Here is a 14225-nt window from a genome sequence, read left to right on the forward strand (position 1 = left end):
GGTTTGATTCCCCGGCTCTCCCCTCGGCCTGCCTGCAGTTCGGCGCTACGCCGCAGCCTCCGAGCATCCCCGCAGGAGAGCTGCACCCGGGGAAGGGCAGGGGCTGCCGGGCCCCAGCTCCCACCCCGCAGCGCCCCGGTGCCCGAGACCCCCCTGCCCGGGCCCGACCCCGCTCTTACCTGCAGGGCCGGCGCCGGGAGCCGCGGCCGCGCAGCCGCAGCGGGGGGAGGTCAATGACAGCGCGCTGCGGGAGGGACTGGGCGGCCCCCGGCGAGAGGGGACAGGGTCCGGCCGGGGCCCGCCCGCAACGCCCGGGGGAGCGGCGAGGAGGAGCGCGGCGGCGGCGGCTCCGCGCCGCCCGCAGATGCCCCCCCCGGGTGTGATAAGAGAGGAGCGGCGGCGGGGGTGGGGAGACCGCGCCTGCAGCCGGTGCCCGAACGCCAAGCCGGGTCAGCTACGCAGCGGCGGCGGAGCTCCGGCTGCGGGTTCCCGGCTGCGGCTGGCTCGAGGCGGCGCGGAGCTCCCCGCTGCTGTACGACCCGGCGCTCCGCGGCTGTTTGTTTATGGCTTCGCTCCCGGCTGTGCGGGGCTGGAGTTGCCCGGCGCGGCCCGGTGCGGTGCCTGGGCACCCGCTCTGCTGGCGCTGCCCTGCTGCTCAGCCGCAGAAAGGGGTTCGGAGAAAGCAGAAATGAAAAGTCCAAATACAGCCGACGAAGCGGTGCCACCGGGACTCACGGACGTTTTAGGCTGCAGGTTTTTTCGCTTGTGAAGTATTTGCATCCTTGTAAACAAGCTATTGAGACGGCAGCAGCTGATGCACAGCCAACTCCCGCCGCCCCCGAGCGCGTCCCATCCAACCACAGGGAGGTGACAGCCGCACCTGGATTTTTCCAGGCTGACACAGAGCATCCAGAAGTGGCGCAGTGAAAGGACACACGTAGGGGCTTACAGAGGGGCACAGTGGGCAGACACATGGCCACGTGGGGATGGGGCTGTGAGTGCAAGCAACCCACACATTCTGGCAGCAAAGGCCTTACCTGGCTCTGGCTGCAGGGATGCAGATTTTCTTTCTCCCCCGCAGCAGCGACTCAAGCCTCAGCCAGGTCCATTCTGGAGCAGCAGAACGCCTGGCCAGGTGCCCCCGAGGACAGCATCTCAGCAGTGTCAGGAGCTTCCCGGCTCCATCCTTGGGCAGGCACACTTACCACCACATCCAACGAAGCCATGGAGGTATGTCACTGACTTTGGCTCCCATCAGCACCCGGTGCCGCGTCACACCGTGGCTGGCAGCGCTCTCCTCCCAGCACGTCCCTTGCCCCAGCAGCCAGGGCAGTGGGGCAGCATTCCCGGCTGTCTACTCCTCCCCAGATGGGTCATGCTGTGGGTGTTCCCCCAGGCATGTTTTCAATTCCAACCAGTATTTTTGGATGCTTGATAGCACAGCTAGGGTGATTTCCTTGCAAGACCACTGTGCTGCCAAGTGATTTTCCCCAGTGTGAGCAGTTTCCTTCCTGCTGTGTCGCTAGCCCTGTTCTCCTCCTATCCCGCCCCAAGCTGGGGCTGCACAGCTCCATGCAGACATGCTGTCACCACTCCAGGGCTCACCAGGAGTCAGGAAGGCATGGGAGCGGGCTGGCTGCCACTGCCAGGCTCTGGTTACAAGGAAAAGCAAATAGGTGCATGCTGGTCTAGAACAATTGTTTGTGTTTCCAGGTTTCAGTAAGCCAATCTAAAGGGCCCTGGTCTCTTCTCCACCCCGTTGGCACTGACTGCTGTAGCCTTGTGGCCTTACACCCTGCAGGCATGTGATCCAGCAGCATGGCATGGGGAGGCACGCAGAAGGGCGCAGCGCTGCGGAGGCGGCAGGGCAGGACTGCCTCCGCCTGCTGGGCTCCCTGGTTTCTGCAACCTCGGTGCATGCCTGTTTTTGCTCACAGCTTCTCCAGGATCACCCCCACACACCGCTGGCTCTGCTTGTACCCACAGCTGCGGCAGGAGCACCCAGAGGGGAGGGCAGCCTCCCAACATCTCAGCCCAAACTGAACAACTCCTGGAGAGCTGTTTGCAGCTGATGGGCTAGAGCAGAGGGATTTTCCCAATTGCACAAAAGGTTAAGGCTCAGGTAGCTGGAAGTTGGAAGCTGGAGCCGTCAGAGGCTCAGTGGGAATGCAGCAGATGTGCTGTGCGTTAGTCAGGGCTTGCTCAGAAAGCAGGCCCAAAGTGCAGCAGCCCCGGGTATACCCAGTTGCAGCAGGCAGGGGTACTTTTCAGAGCAGCACGTTTGCACAGGAAAACAGTGTTTCTTTTATTTAATCTTCTCCATTATTACTGTTCTTCGGATTTCTTTCCTGTCTTGAAAGGGCTTCATGACCACACACTGCTATCAGCCACTCATGTTGGAAGTGAAAACACACAGGAAAAAAAAAACCCAACTGCTGAAGAATACGGTGGCAGGTGCGTCCTAATCACAGAGCTTCCTCCCACACTGCACATCTGGGAAGTGGACTTTGCCTCAAGCATGATTACTCATGCATGCAGTGAAGCATGGGATCCAAGCTGAGGTGCTAAGGCAAGGAGGTAAGTGCCATAAAGTTAAATATTTTCACAGGACTTCATATCTGGGCTGGTCATTAGCATAAGCATCACATGAAAAATCACGTAGATGTCATTCCATTTCTTTCTTCTTCTCTTTCCAGTCCATATAAACTGTGCCTAAGTCCATGATGGAAGGGAAGCACACCGCTCACACCAATTACCCCCACGCCATATGAGGGCCTTCCAACAGGCAGCAGTTGCTGCAGGAAGGAGCTGCAGGCTGCAGGCTGTGCTGGGGGGCACTGCCTCCACCACGAGGCAGAGCAGAGGCTAAAAATAAGGAGATAGAATTTGATCCATGCAGAATAAATTAAGAGCCAGCTCTTTATTTACTTATGGGCCAAAGGTTTGCTTGTCTTTGGCTTAGCTGTGTCATGTATTCCTTCTCTGCTCTGTATGAAGATCTCTTTGGCAATGGCAGAACATTGCTGTCACTGCTCTACCTGTGCCATCACCTCCATGCTGTCATCCCCACAGCACGCACCCTGGTGTCCAGCAAAAGAAGCATGAGATGGAGTGACAGCTCCAACTGTTGCCCCTCACACTTCCTCCCAGGCTGTGGGCTTCACTCTTCATTCCCGTGGACTCTTCTTTCCCCACTGTGGTGAATCCAATGGAAAGAACAACCCTCCTAAGAAGAACATAGAATCGTTGAGATTGGAAAAGACAACTAAGATTATCGAGCCCAACCATCGAGACAAATCTACTTTGTGTAAGGAGCGTCAGCTCCTCTCACCCTCTCCAGGTCTGCAGCATCTCACATCTCCTGTCCCACATTTACAGCCTGAGGCTTCATGTCTACCAGCCTCTGTGGCCCTTCCCTCTCCCCTTCCCCGTCCTTGCTGCCTTGCATTGCTTTCCCTACCCTAAAACCTCCAAGGCTGTTGACTTGGAGCCTTTTCTGCTTGTGGCTGCTTTTCATGCTGGTGTTTCTGCTGGTGAAGGAGAACAGTTTACTGTCAGCAAGGTAGAAAATAGCTTATTTTCTAAGGGCCATGGTTTGCAAGATCTCCCATCCCTGCCCATCAAGGTTGCACACACTGAGCTGCTTCTGGGCTCTGGTGCTCTGCAGCCATGGAGGATGTGTCTGCCTGCCTGTGCAGTTCCTGCAGCTGCCAGGTCACCAGGGAGCCGCCTCCTCCAGGTGTCCTCAAGAAGCAGCCAGGCACCCTGCTGTCCACACCTCACCAGGGTGAAGTGGCTCTGCCGTGCAAGGTGAGGCCGTGAGGAACTGGGCAGAGGCACGTCCCCTCAGGATGCACCTTCCTCGGGATTGGCCGCCTCTGGAGTCCCATCACTATCTGCTGCTCTGGGCAGGTTCCTGCAGGAGTGGCTGCTCTGCAGGCATGGCGATAGCTGCTCTCTGTGCACACATTGCAGGAGATAGCTACTCTTGCTCATAGGAGGAACAAAGGGTGGGAGGAAGGCAAGATCAGCCTTTGAAGCTGCCAATCCAGTTTGTGAGCAAGCCCTCCATTCCTTTTTCCACTGATGCAACTGGGAGTGTCTTTGATTTGATGGGGCTTTAGTCTCTGCCACAAGTGAGCACAACAGCAACCCTCCTGAAAGGGAGCACTGCGTGTTTGTTTCACTACTGGGGGCAGAGACTCTTCCCATGAAACTTGACTGGTGTTCTGAAGCTCACAGCATGGCGAGGATGTCCCAGGCCCCGTGGTGGAGGGCAGGGTAGGCACCGTGCAATGGGCTGTGGAAGCCCATTGGGGAAGCCCACAGGGGAACAGTCTGATGCCTGGGCTTCTCCTTCCTCTGGGCTTCCTCTTTCTCAAGGAGAGCTTGGCATTTCCACATGGACATTTCCAGCAACATGGAGTTTCCTGCCAACGCGACAGCACCCAGCTCAAGAATGCTGCATGAGCAGAAATTACTTCATCCCATCCAGCCACAAGGCAATGGCAGTGTCAGAAGGGACACCTCCATTATTAATCCTGTTAGATGATACCAGTTCCAGCTTCTCCACCCCTCGAGTCATCAGCCTGTGTGCCAGCTGCAGGCCTCCTTTCCAGGCTGTGATGATGGAGAGCCATCAGCCTCAAGGCCTCTGAGCTCTCTGCCAAGTTCTGAGTGCTGTTTTTGGCCAAGGCAAGTCCTGGGGGCATCCAGGATTCTCCAGCATCCCCAGGCTCCTGCCTGGGCTGGAATGGGTTGTGCAAGCCACCCCATAGCTGGTAGGAAACCAGCATGCCCAGTTTTGGAAGGGGGCTTGTAGCAGGGGATGTGTCCTTCTCTCATCACACACCACAGCAGGTAATGTGCTGGTTCCTCATGGAGCACACCAGAGATTTGGCCCCCAGGTATCTTTGCACAGAGAGAACTGACGGGAGGCACAAAAAAGCTCAGCCCCACCAGCCAGCAGCAGCCTCACGTTCAGCAGCACCAAGCAGGCCACTCGCAGTGTGCCCTTGCTCCCCCTAGGAGCCTCGATGCAAAACGACAACTATGTTTTCTTTCTGCTCGTTATCAGGCTCTCAGGAGGCAGATTTTCCTGGCTCCTGGCCTCACAGGACTCCCTGTGCTTGGCCTGTGCTCTGTGCTGCAGCCAATGCCCTCTCTGGGGCTGCCAGCAGGGTCTCCTTCCTCTGTACGAGAAACCACTGTGTGCCCAGAGCCTGCATCACTGCAGGCAACATTGGCCCAAACATGCCTGATTTGAGATTTTCACCCCAAGATGAATGTTCCAAGAAAGAGGAGAAATAGCAAAATGACTGCCAACAGCTTAGGAGGATGTGTGCACGTCTGGCTTTCCTGTTGCCTCTGTGTCACAAAGATGGAGCAGGGAAAGGAAGTGTGAGTGCCCAAAGCCCTGCAGCAGCGTCGGGGTGAGGAACAATTCCATGGCTGGGAGCAGGGATGGGTGGGAGGCTGTGAGACAGAGCCAAGTGGTCCTGGCAGGCACGTAAAGGGAGGGAGGGACTGTGCGCTGTCTCCTCTGACGCAGGAGTAGGGGCTCCAGCTGAAACTACCTGAAGGAAGTTTAACAACAAAAAGGAAGTGGTTCTTGGTGCAACGTATAGTTAAACTGCAGAGCTTCTGGCCACAGGATGTGACAGATGTAAAGCATTTAAACAGCATGAATTCATGGAAGAAAAATCTGCTGCGTTATTAAACACAAAGAGCCAGCATCTCTTCCTGAAGGCTGCAGGACTGCTGGGCTCTGCACCTGGCAACTGTTGCTGCACCCTGACTGCTCCTCTGCCAGCACCTGGCCAGGGTGAGCTGTCATACGGCCTTGAATGTGTCCCGCTGGGCAGTGTGCTGAGGCCGTGCACCCAGCAGCTTCCTGGGAACACCTGGGGTCCTCTCCTGCAGGATGAGCCTGGCTGCTCCAAGACACAGCCTCTGCAGGAGGGCTGCTCCACAGTGTGGGATGCAGGCCATCGTGAGGTCTGCTTTTAACAGAGCAGTTATAATAATCAGCTGGAGTCCATTATTTTTCTTGAAGCACTTTTTGGAACACCTCATGGCAGGGAGCATCCCTCTGCTCTGTCTCCACTGCCTTTTCAGGACACATACAATGTGGCAAAAGCAAGTAATCTGCTGCTAACTGTGTGATGTCTTCGAGACAGGGTGGAGAGAAAGAGCATGGGAATTCACGGAAGTTACAGTATTTATTCAGGTTACAAAAATCATTAAAAAAATGTTCTTTCGCTAGGACTCAGTCCAGCCTCCATCTCCAGCCTGCATGTCTCCATGCCCCCACTTAATGCTCATGAGAGTTTGAGTCAGTTCACATGTGGCAGGAGCTTGGACGTGGACACTGAGTCCAGTGTTTTCTGCCTGCCTGCTGCCAGGTGGGTCTGATCTGAGTGCTGGCATACCCAGACGGCGCTACTGAATTCTGCAAGGTAAATGAGTTTCAAGATTTCAGAGCAGAATCTCGAGTTCCCACGGTTGTAAGGAAGACCTCACAGTGAGGGCACGCAGAGCCAGTGTCGTGTGCCTGGAGCTCCTGCTTTTTCAGTCCTGCTCCTTTGAGCTGTGCTAAGCTGCTGCTCATTGGTGCTAAAATTAGCTGAAGGGCCATCAGTAAAGGAGTCCTTGAAAGAGCTTGCTCTTTGAAGCATCAAAGCGGGACAGCCTGCATGCTTGTCATCTGCTCCCTCAGCCCCTTGTGATAAAGTGGGACCCACACAGCATGAATGCTGCTCCAGAGATGCGGAGCTGGGCCGTGCACATCAAGGGACTGATTGATTTGTTAGCGATGTTTCCTGCACTGTGGCAACAACACGTGATGAGCCTTTCCCCTTATCTGGCACTTTCCACCCTGTGCTTTTTACAAGCACAAATGAACTGGAGCTCGTGATAATCTTTGGAGGAGGGGAGAGAATAAATTCAAGCATTATCAAGCAGTATCTCTCGGCCCTGCTTTGCTGATCTCAACAGAAATTAGCTTTTGGATGGCATGAAAAGCTGCTCCATTGAGCAGAGGTGTTCAGGCCTGCAGGTGACTGCTGGAATGAATGAGACGTGAGCAGATGCTGAACTGGGAGGACACACTCGCACAAGGGGTTGCAGCCCCAGACAGCCCACTTGTCTGGAATTGGGAGTGCCAGCCTGAGTCCATTTGCCATGGCATGTGGGAGATGGGCCCATACTTGGCACCTTGCAGAAGCTGCTCTGCTGTGAATCCCCCAGAACCTAGACATCTGGATGGCCTAGGAAACAGTCTGCCTAGAAATCAGAGACATTGACACCAAGGCCCTGTAGGGATGGGGCTCCTTACTGTTGTGCCTTGCTCCCCACGCACTCTGGGATGCTCTTAATCATGGGGGGTTTTTTTATCCTAATCATAGGAGGAAGCAGCTAGCTCCAAAAATCTGGAAAGAACTGTACCCTCCTGGCTGCACAGGACCAGCTCCGTGACCCCTGAGGAGATGCTGATAAAAGGCATCACGTGATGTGCTGTGAGCGATAAAATCACCAGACTCAGCAGCCCTTGATTTTGTCCCTCATCTGCAATCTGCTCGAGTGCTAGCTTCTGCTCCAAGAGCAGCTTGTGAGCGCTCTGACATCCAGGAGGTGGGAGGCAGTGGGAGGGTCCCTGCTGCATGGGGCTTGGGGACAGCATAGTACTTCACCTCTGTCCTCGGCTCAGGATCCTCCCTCCCAAAATGTGCCAGGAAAAGCCAGAGCTTTCAGAAAGGGAATGGTGAACCCATAGGGACAGACTGCTTGGCTGGCTCCTGCCACTGGAGAGCAGCAGCAGCCATGAAGTATGGCCAAATCCTGCATTGCCTATTCTGCTCCTCCCGTCCCCCTCTGCATCCCACACCACTGCACAGGGCATGCGTGAAATCCATGCTGCCTAAAATTGTTCAAGCAATTATACTCAGGAAGATTGATGGCGGCCCCATGTGTATCAGCCACCGTCCACAAGCTGAGTTACTTTGCGTTAGAGAAGACTCACCCCGATGATTTGAAGCTGAGTGATTGCAGCAGTGGAAGTGTGGTGTGGAAGCCAAATATCAGCACTCCTCACTAGCAGCGTAATAAATTAACCAGTGCCAGAGAAGCTGCTGCCGAGGACTTGACGTACCCACGGATATGACAAGCCATGAATCAGCCTCGCTGCCATTTACATCCTTTGTCCCATAACTTCCTGGGAGCCTCTCGCCTCACCTCACAAGGCATTCAGCAGCGTATTCCAAGCAGTTTCAAGTCTGACATCATGGAAAAGTCCGACCTCAGCTTCACCGCCATTCAGCAAATTGTCCCTGGGGAGTGTGCCAAACAAAAGGACCTGCTGTTCCTCCTCTTGGCTGCAGACCTAAAGGAAAGCAGAAACATGCAGGGCTCTCATGTCTCCAAACCTTTCTGGCTGGGTGGATGCTCAGAGCTCTGCAGCAGAGCCCAGGCAATCCAAGCAGCCTGCAGGCACCACTCCTGGCAGCAATACCTCACCAGGGAAACTTTGCAGGAAGATCTTCCAGGAACAAGTGCATTGGTAGAGCATCAGCTGTGCAGTAATGGCATTTCCTGTGAATCACCAAAATTATTTGAAAATCCCCCTTTTCCGGCTGTGCTTAAAAAATCTCACTCCAAGCAGCCAAGAACATCCCAGGCCACACAATTTCCCATCCAACTTCTTGCGCAGCTTGGCAATGATGCTGTCAGCTCATGGATATTTTCTCCCCAGAGCTGTGGGGCCCCAGTCCCTCTTACCAGTCTCATTTTCTCCGAGGGCAATTAAAACTCAGGTAGCATTACTGAGCATAGACACCCAGGGCTCTTTCAGGTCCCCGCTTCTTGAATTTGAGACAAAATCACTTCACTTATGCCCATGGTGGTACAGTCCAGTCTCCTCTGTTGGAATCACCAGCACAAGCTGGATTTGACTCGTCCTGGCACGAGCAGCTCCTCTCCAGCCATGTTCTCCAGCACCACAAGCCCTGCTAAAAATAGTGGGGTCAGCTAAGGTCAGAGCCAAGCCATAGCCCACGGCTCTGGAGGGAAGGGAGGGCAAACAGCCGGCGTGAAAGGCACACTGCTGGGGGCTGCGTGGGCAGGGGGAGCACGGAGAGATGTGTGAGCAGAACTGGTGCCCTGAGACAAGCAACTGCTGCATCTACAAACCTGTAACCCAGATCTAATTTAAAGCGCAGATCCCTCGGCCGTGGGAAGTGCCAGGAGCTCATTTGTCCCTACTGCCAAAGAGCAAAGAAATACTGAGCTGACTTTGGCTGTCCAGGCCTCAGGGAAATCCATCGACGGTGTCTCAGTTTGTACACCTGCACCCAGACTTTGGCCACTTACATGAAAACTGAGGCAAAACCACCATGACTGTCTCTATCTGAGACAATAAGCACTTCAGGAAGAAGTGCTGGAGCTCTGGAACTCATTCTTGGCTATATAGGGTGCATAGGGGAAATGTGCCTCTCTGGAATGGGGTTGATGCTGGGTGGCAAGGCTGAGGAGACAGAATGCAAAACATATACATTTTACTTCTAAAGAATTTGGGATTCTGGTGATCCCTCTCCTCTTTCTCCTTCCTGTCAGCTCCAGCTTTACTGGTCCGTGAGGCAGTTTGATTCCCCAGCCCAGCAAAAACAAGTGCCTGTGAAACAAGTGAGTCCTCTCCCTCCCTCCCACAAGTGAGGAGGATGAACCAGCTCAGCGAGTGGCCAGACTGCATGCAGTGAGCAGAGCTACAGGCCAGCAGGGGATCCCTCAGTTCAGCTCAGCTGCAGTGTACATTTGTGGTCTGCATTGCAAAAGCACTCAGGATGTGCATCCCCTGTGCCCCCAGGTCCCCCCTGCAGCAGCACAAGCAGAGCCCTGGGAAGTGGCACATCCACCTCAGACAGCTCTGAAATTCCAACCCAAACCAAACACAAGCTGATGGCTCTGGAGCAGAGGCATTATGTGGCCTTTGACTTTTTCAGATATGACTTTGTCTAGCTTGTTATTTCAATGTTACTCCCTCCCCCTGAGCCTTTTTATAGAAGCCTGGGATATCCCTGCTGCCCAGGAGGATGAACAGCTCCCTCCTGACCCAACACAGCAGCAAGTATTTGCTGACACAGTTACAAGCATGCAAAAAGGATGCTGCTCCATCAGCACTGCTTCAAACAGCTGGTTTATTACACTGAAAACACTCCCTTCGTTTGCTGTGATCAAATTGAGAGGTGTGGAGATGCTCAGTTGCAAAGCAGGCACAAATGAAGGATGAGCAATGCTGGAGGCTGGGCCATGCAGAAGGACTGCTGGCCTGTCCTCTGGAAAGAGAGGAGAGAATTCTTTTCACTTTATCAAGTGATGCAGCTATAAAGTGCTTTCATTTCCTCCATGTCCCTGAAAGATGTGAAAAATAGTAATGAACAGGAGCTGAAGAATAGCTTGCATGAGGCACCAGAAGCCAGATTTACCCCCTCTTTTTTTAGTGCTAAAACTGCTATTTTCCTCACTAGCAACGAATTCAACAACTGTTGTGTTCTTCCTGGGTGTCTGCAGAGAACCTTTCCTGACAGAAGGCCACACTTCTCCACTCCCATCTGTGTTCTGGCTGACAGAAAGGGACAACTCTTGCACCGTCACAGGGGCACCCTGGAGCTCCTCGAACTGTTCCAGTTTGGCAAAATATTAACCGAAAGAAAACATGAAGAATCACATGCAGACAATTTTTGAAAGGGGGTCAAAGTGATCTGCAGAGGTTCTGACCAAGGCACTGGGAGCAGGGCGATCAGGAGGGGAGAAGAATGCAGAAGTTGGTTTAGATTGGGTCAGCTGCTACAAAACTACAGCCTGAACTCCTCCTCCCAACCTACAGGTGAAGGATTTTTAAGTTGTATCAATTTAAATCCATGGGTACCTCCATGGCTTCTATGTTTGTGCACATCTACTGTGTGCCTTCACTGACGTCTGTGCTTTCCAAAGAGTCAGGACACAAGCCCAGGCTGTGTAGGCTTTTTACAATGCCAGCACTGCTTTCAGACCATCAGGATCTCTGTTGTTCAGCAAGGCAAACCCCGCATGTGGCAGCACAGGATGTGGTTTACCATGAGGGGCTGGGAGGGGAACGTTCCTATGTGTGGAACAAAGACAGGACAGATTCATGGGCCAAAATAGAGAAGAGCAAAAGGTCTTAAACAGGTGGATGTCGGATCTGTCCGGATGTGAAATGAGACCTGCCTCCGGCTTTGGACATCTACAGTCCTTCAGTCCTAGTGTTATCCACCATCATTCTCTCAATAGAGCTATTCATTCCCTAGGTTAAATCCTGCTTACCCAGAAATACACATGCACCTTCACTCTTCCTCACAAACAAATAGACCTCTCCTTGTTCCTGTGGAGACACAAGTAGAGAACTGGAGTGGCCGAGGCATAAACCTGAGCGGTGGGCTCCAACGTGGCTGCAACCACAGGCAGAGAGCAAACAGGAAGCGGGCTGAGGTCATCCCATGTCACACGGTGGGATGCTGGCACTGGGCTCTGCTGCTCCTTCACCTGTCCGACAGACATGAGGAGCAGGCAGGCTGCCTGGAGCTGCCACAGCTGGCGATGGGGGCAAGGTTTTCCCCACGCTCATTGTTCTGACGGTGTGCTGGCCAGGAGTGATGGAGCCTGCAGCTGCACCGATAGGTCTTCTGTGTCCCAATGATGTGTCCCAGTTTATGCTGCCTGACTTCTCCCACCTCTGCCCTCCTGCAGCCCTTCCCACATTACCTACACAGGCCTGCTTTCCAATCCCTCCATTCCTAACATCGTTGCGGGACTCAACACAAAGACAACATAACCAACCTGACTGTTGATCATCGCTTTTGTTTGTTTTTGCACTGCAGACCTTTGGGAGACGATGCGTGTCTGGGCATCTCTGTAGCAGGCTCAGCTCGGCCGGTCCCCACGCAGCGCTGGGCCCCGGGCGGCAGCGTCCCCTGGCCGCAGAGCTGTCCCCCGGCAGGCAGGAGGTGGCAGCATTGCACAGCCCAGCAGAGCCTGTTCCCCTGCATCCCACGGACGGGCTAGGTACTGCCCGGGACCTGCAGACCTGTTTTTCCTGCTCCTCAAATACGTGACTCGAACGCTTAGAGACTGCTCAAATCCCATCCAGAGCAATCATTAAAAACGACTAAACCCCAAAGGCTTCTAAGTGCACATCAGTCCTAATCTGTTTGCAAATCACGATTAACAGTAATAGGAGGGCAAGTGAGGACAGAAAGGCTCTGTATTTAGAAACGAGTGTGATGTTCAGATACACCTCGTTTGCCCTTGAAGCTCCAGCCCCCTTAAGTGCCGTGTGATGTGTCAGAGCTCCTCCGCACAAAATCCACCTTCCCTCTCAGTGAGAAGAGTGTGGATATTCTTGCTCTTACGAATGCTCCCTTACAGTATTGAGGTAGGAATGAGCCGGAGGCTCGCTTGCTCTCTCAGCATCTCTTTCATTCTGTCAGATATGGTACAGTCTGATCTGATTTTGAGTCTCCTGCATTTTATTTTTATTGGAAATGCACAGGCACCTGCAGTAGAACCTTGGGTCTAAAGTCCCTGAAACATAAGGGAAATTTGGAACTGATATCTGCAGTTCACAGCATTGCTGACTGCCAATTTTCCCTCTCTGTTCCTCCTGGTCTCTCACCATGGAGTCATCCTGTAGCTAAGTGAGTCCACCACAGGAAGAAACACAGCAAATCGCAGACTTCCCTCACTGGGCAACAGCCACATGGACACAAGCCAGGACTTTTTTGCACTTGTGCAGACAGAAAGTATTCATACCACAGTAACTTTACCAAGTTAGAAAGCAATATGGTGGGTGCAATAAAAACCTCCCTTATCGTGTAGACGCTGCTATGCTAAGACTCCTCTACCTTCATACGAACATGCTCCTATTGATACCATAATGTCCTAACCTGGACCTCTTAATCTCAATTTTATCAGTGTTAGCTACTTAAAACAATCTGTGCATAGACCAGCCTTAAAATAATTTATCTTTTTTTGTTATTCCCATTACTTTAAGGACGCCAGGCAAGCTGGAAAACAGATCCTCTGCATGCCCCCATTAAATTAAATAACCTGAGTAGATGTTCCTTCTATATACATGAGCTACATTACTGTAGGAGCTTTCTTTTTGCTGAGGACTGAATCATTTCCCAAATGTAGGCTTGCACAGCAGAAGACGCTGCTCTGACAAGGAGTGATAATGAGTCATTGGGAATTCACAGTTTTATGTTCCTGCAAAGGAAAAACTCACAGCACTGAGCTAGAGGACAAGGGAGGAGAACTTGTTTTTGAAAGACAGCAAGAAATAGGGTCTGGAGCAGGAGCTTCTTGTGCTTGGAGCCTGAGCGAAGCTGCCAGGCAAAGGTAGCGGCATCATGGCTCCAGGTGATCACAGCAGGTGACACTGCCAAGCACATGGCAGGGGCTTCACAGGAAGCTATGGGCCCCTCGTGTTCCTCACAAACCCACTTCTGCCCCAGAAACTTCCCACAGCAATGTGAAGCCTGCTGGGATTGCCAGCCCTGCGTGCTGCCTCCTGACAGGTTAGGGCTGAAGGTCGGATGGATAACACAGGCTGGGCAGGGAGGAGTAACGAGGCAGATATCGTGTGCTCACAGCATCATGGAGAGCTGCATTCAGAGAATCATAGAATGGTTTGGGTTGGAAGGGACCCTTAATTCCACACCTCCATTCAATGCTTCCAGCAAGGGAGCATTCACAACCTCACTGGCAACCTGTTCCAGCATCTCACCACCCTCCCAGTAAAGAATTTCTTCCTGATATCTAGTCTAAACCTACCCTCATCCCATTTAAAACCATTCCTCCTCATCCTGTTGCTACTGGCCCTTTTAAAAATCCCCTCCCCAGCTTTCCTGTACACCCCTTCAGGTAGTGGGGCTGAGCCCCACAAAATGGGGGTTTGGTGCTTACAGCACCGCAGCAGGACACGGGGCACCTTGCTGCAGATTCTCTTCATAGCTTAAATGCAGGCAATTCAGAAACAAGCAAGCAAGGCTCCACGTCTGACACGGCCCTGAAAAGCCAGCAGCAGAGGTGTCACATCGCTGTGCAGGCAGTGAGAGCACCGCCTGCCGTTTCCCTGCGCAGACAGAGCCCACCAGACTGCCTGAAAACAGCCCGTGTCACCAGCGCCACGGCTCGAAGGCCCATGCACAGCC

Source organism: Tetrao urogallus (genome assembly GCF_951394365.1).
Source record: "Tetrao urogallus genome assembly, chromosome: 14".
NCBI lineage: Eukaryota > Metazoa > Chordata > Aves > Galliformes > Phasianidae > Tetrao > Tetrao urogallus.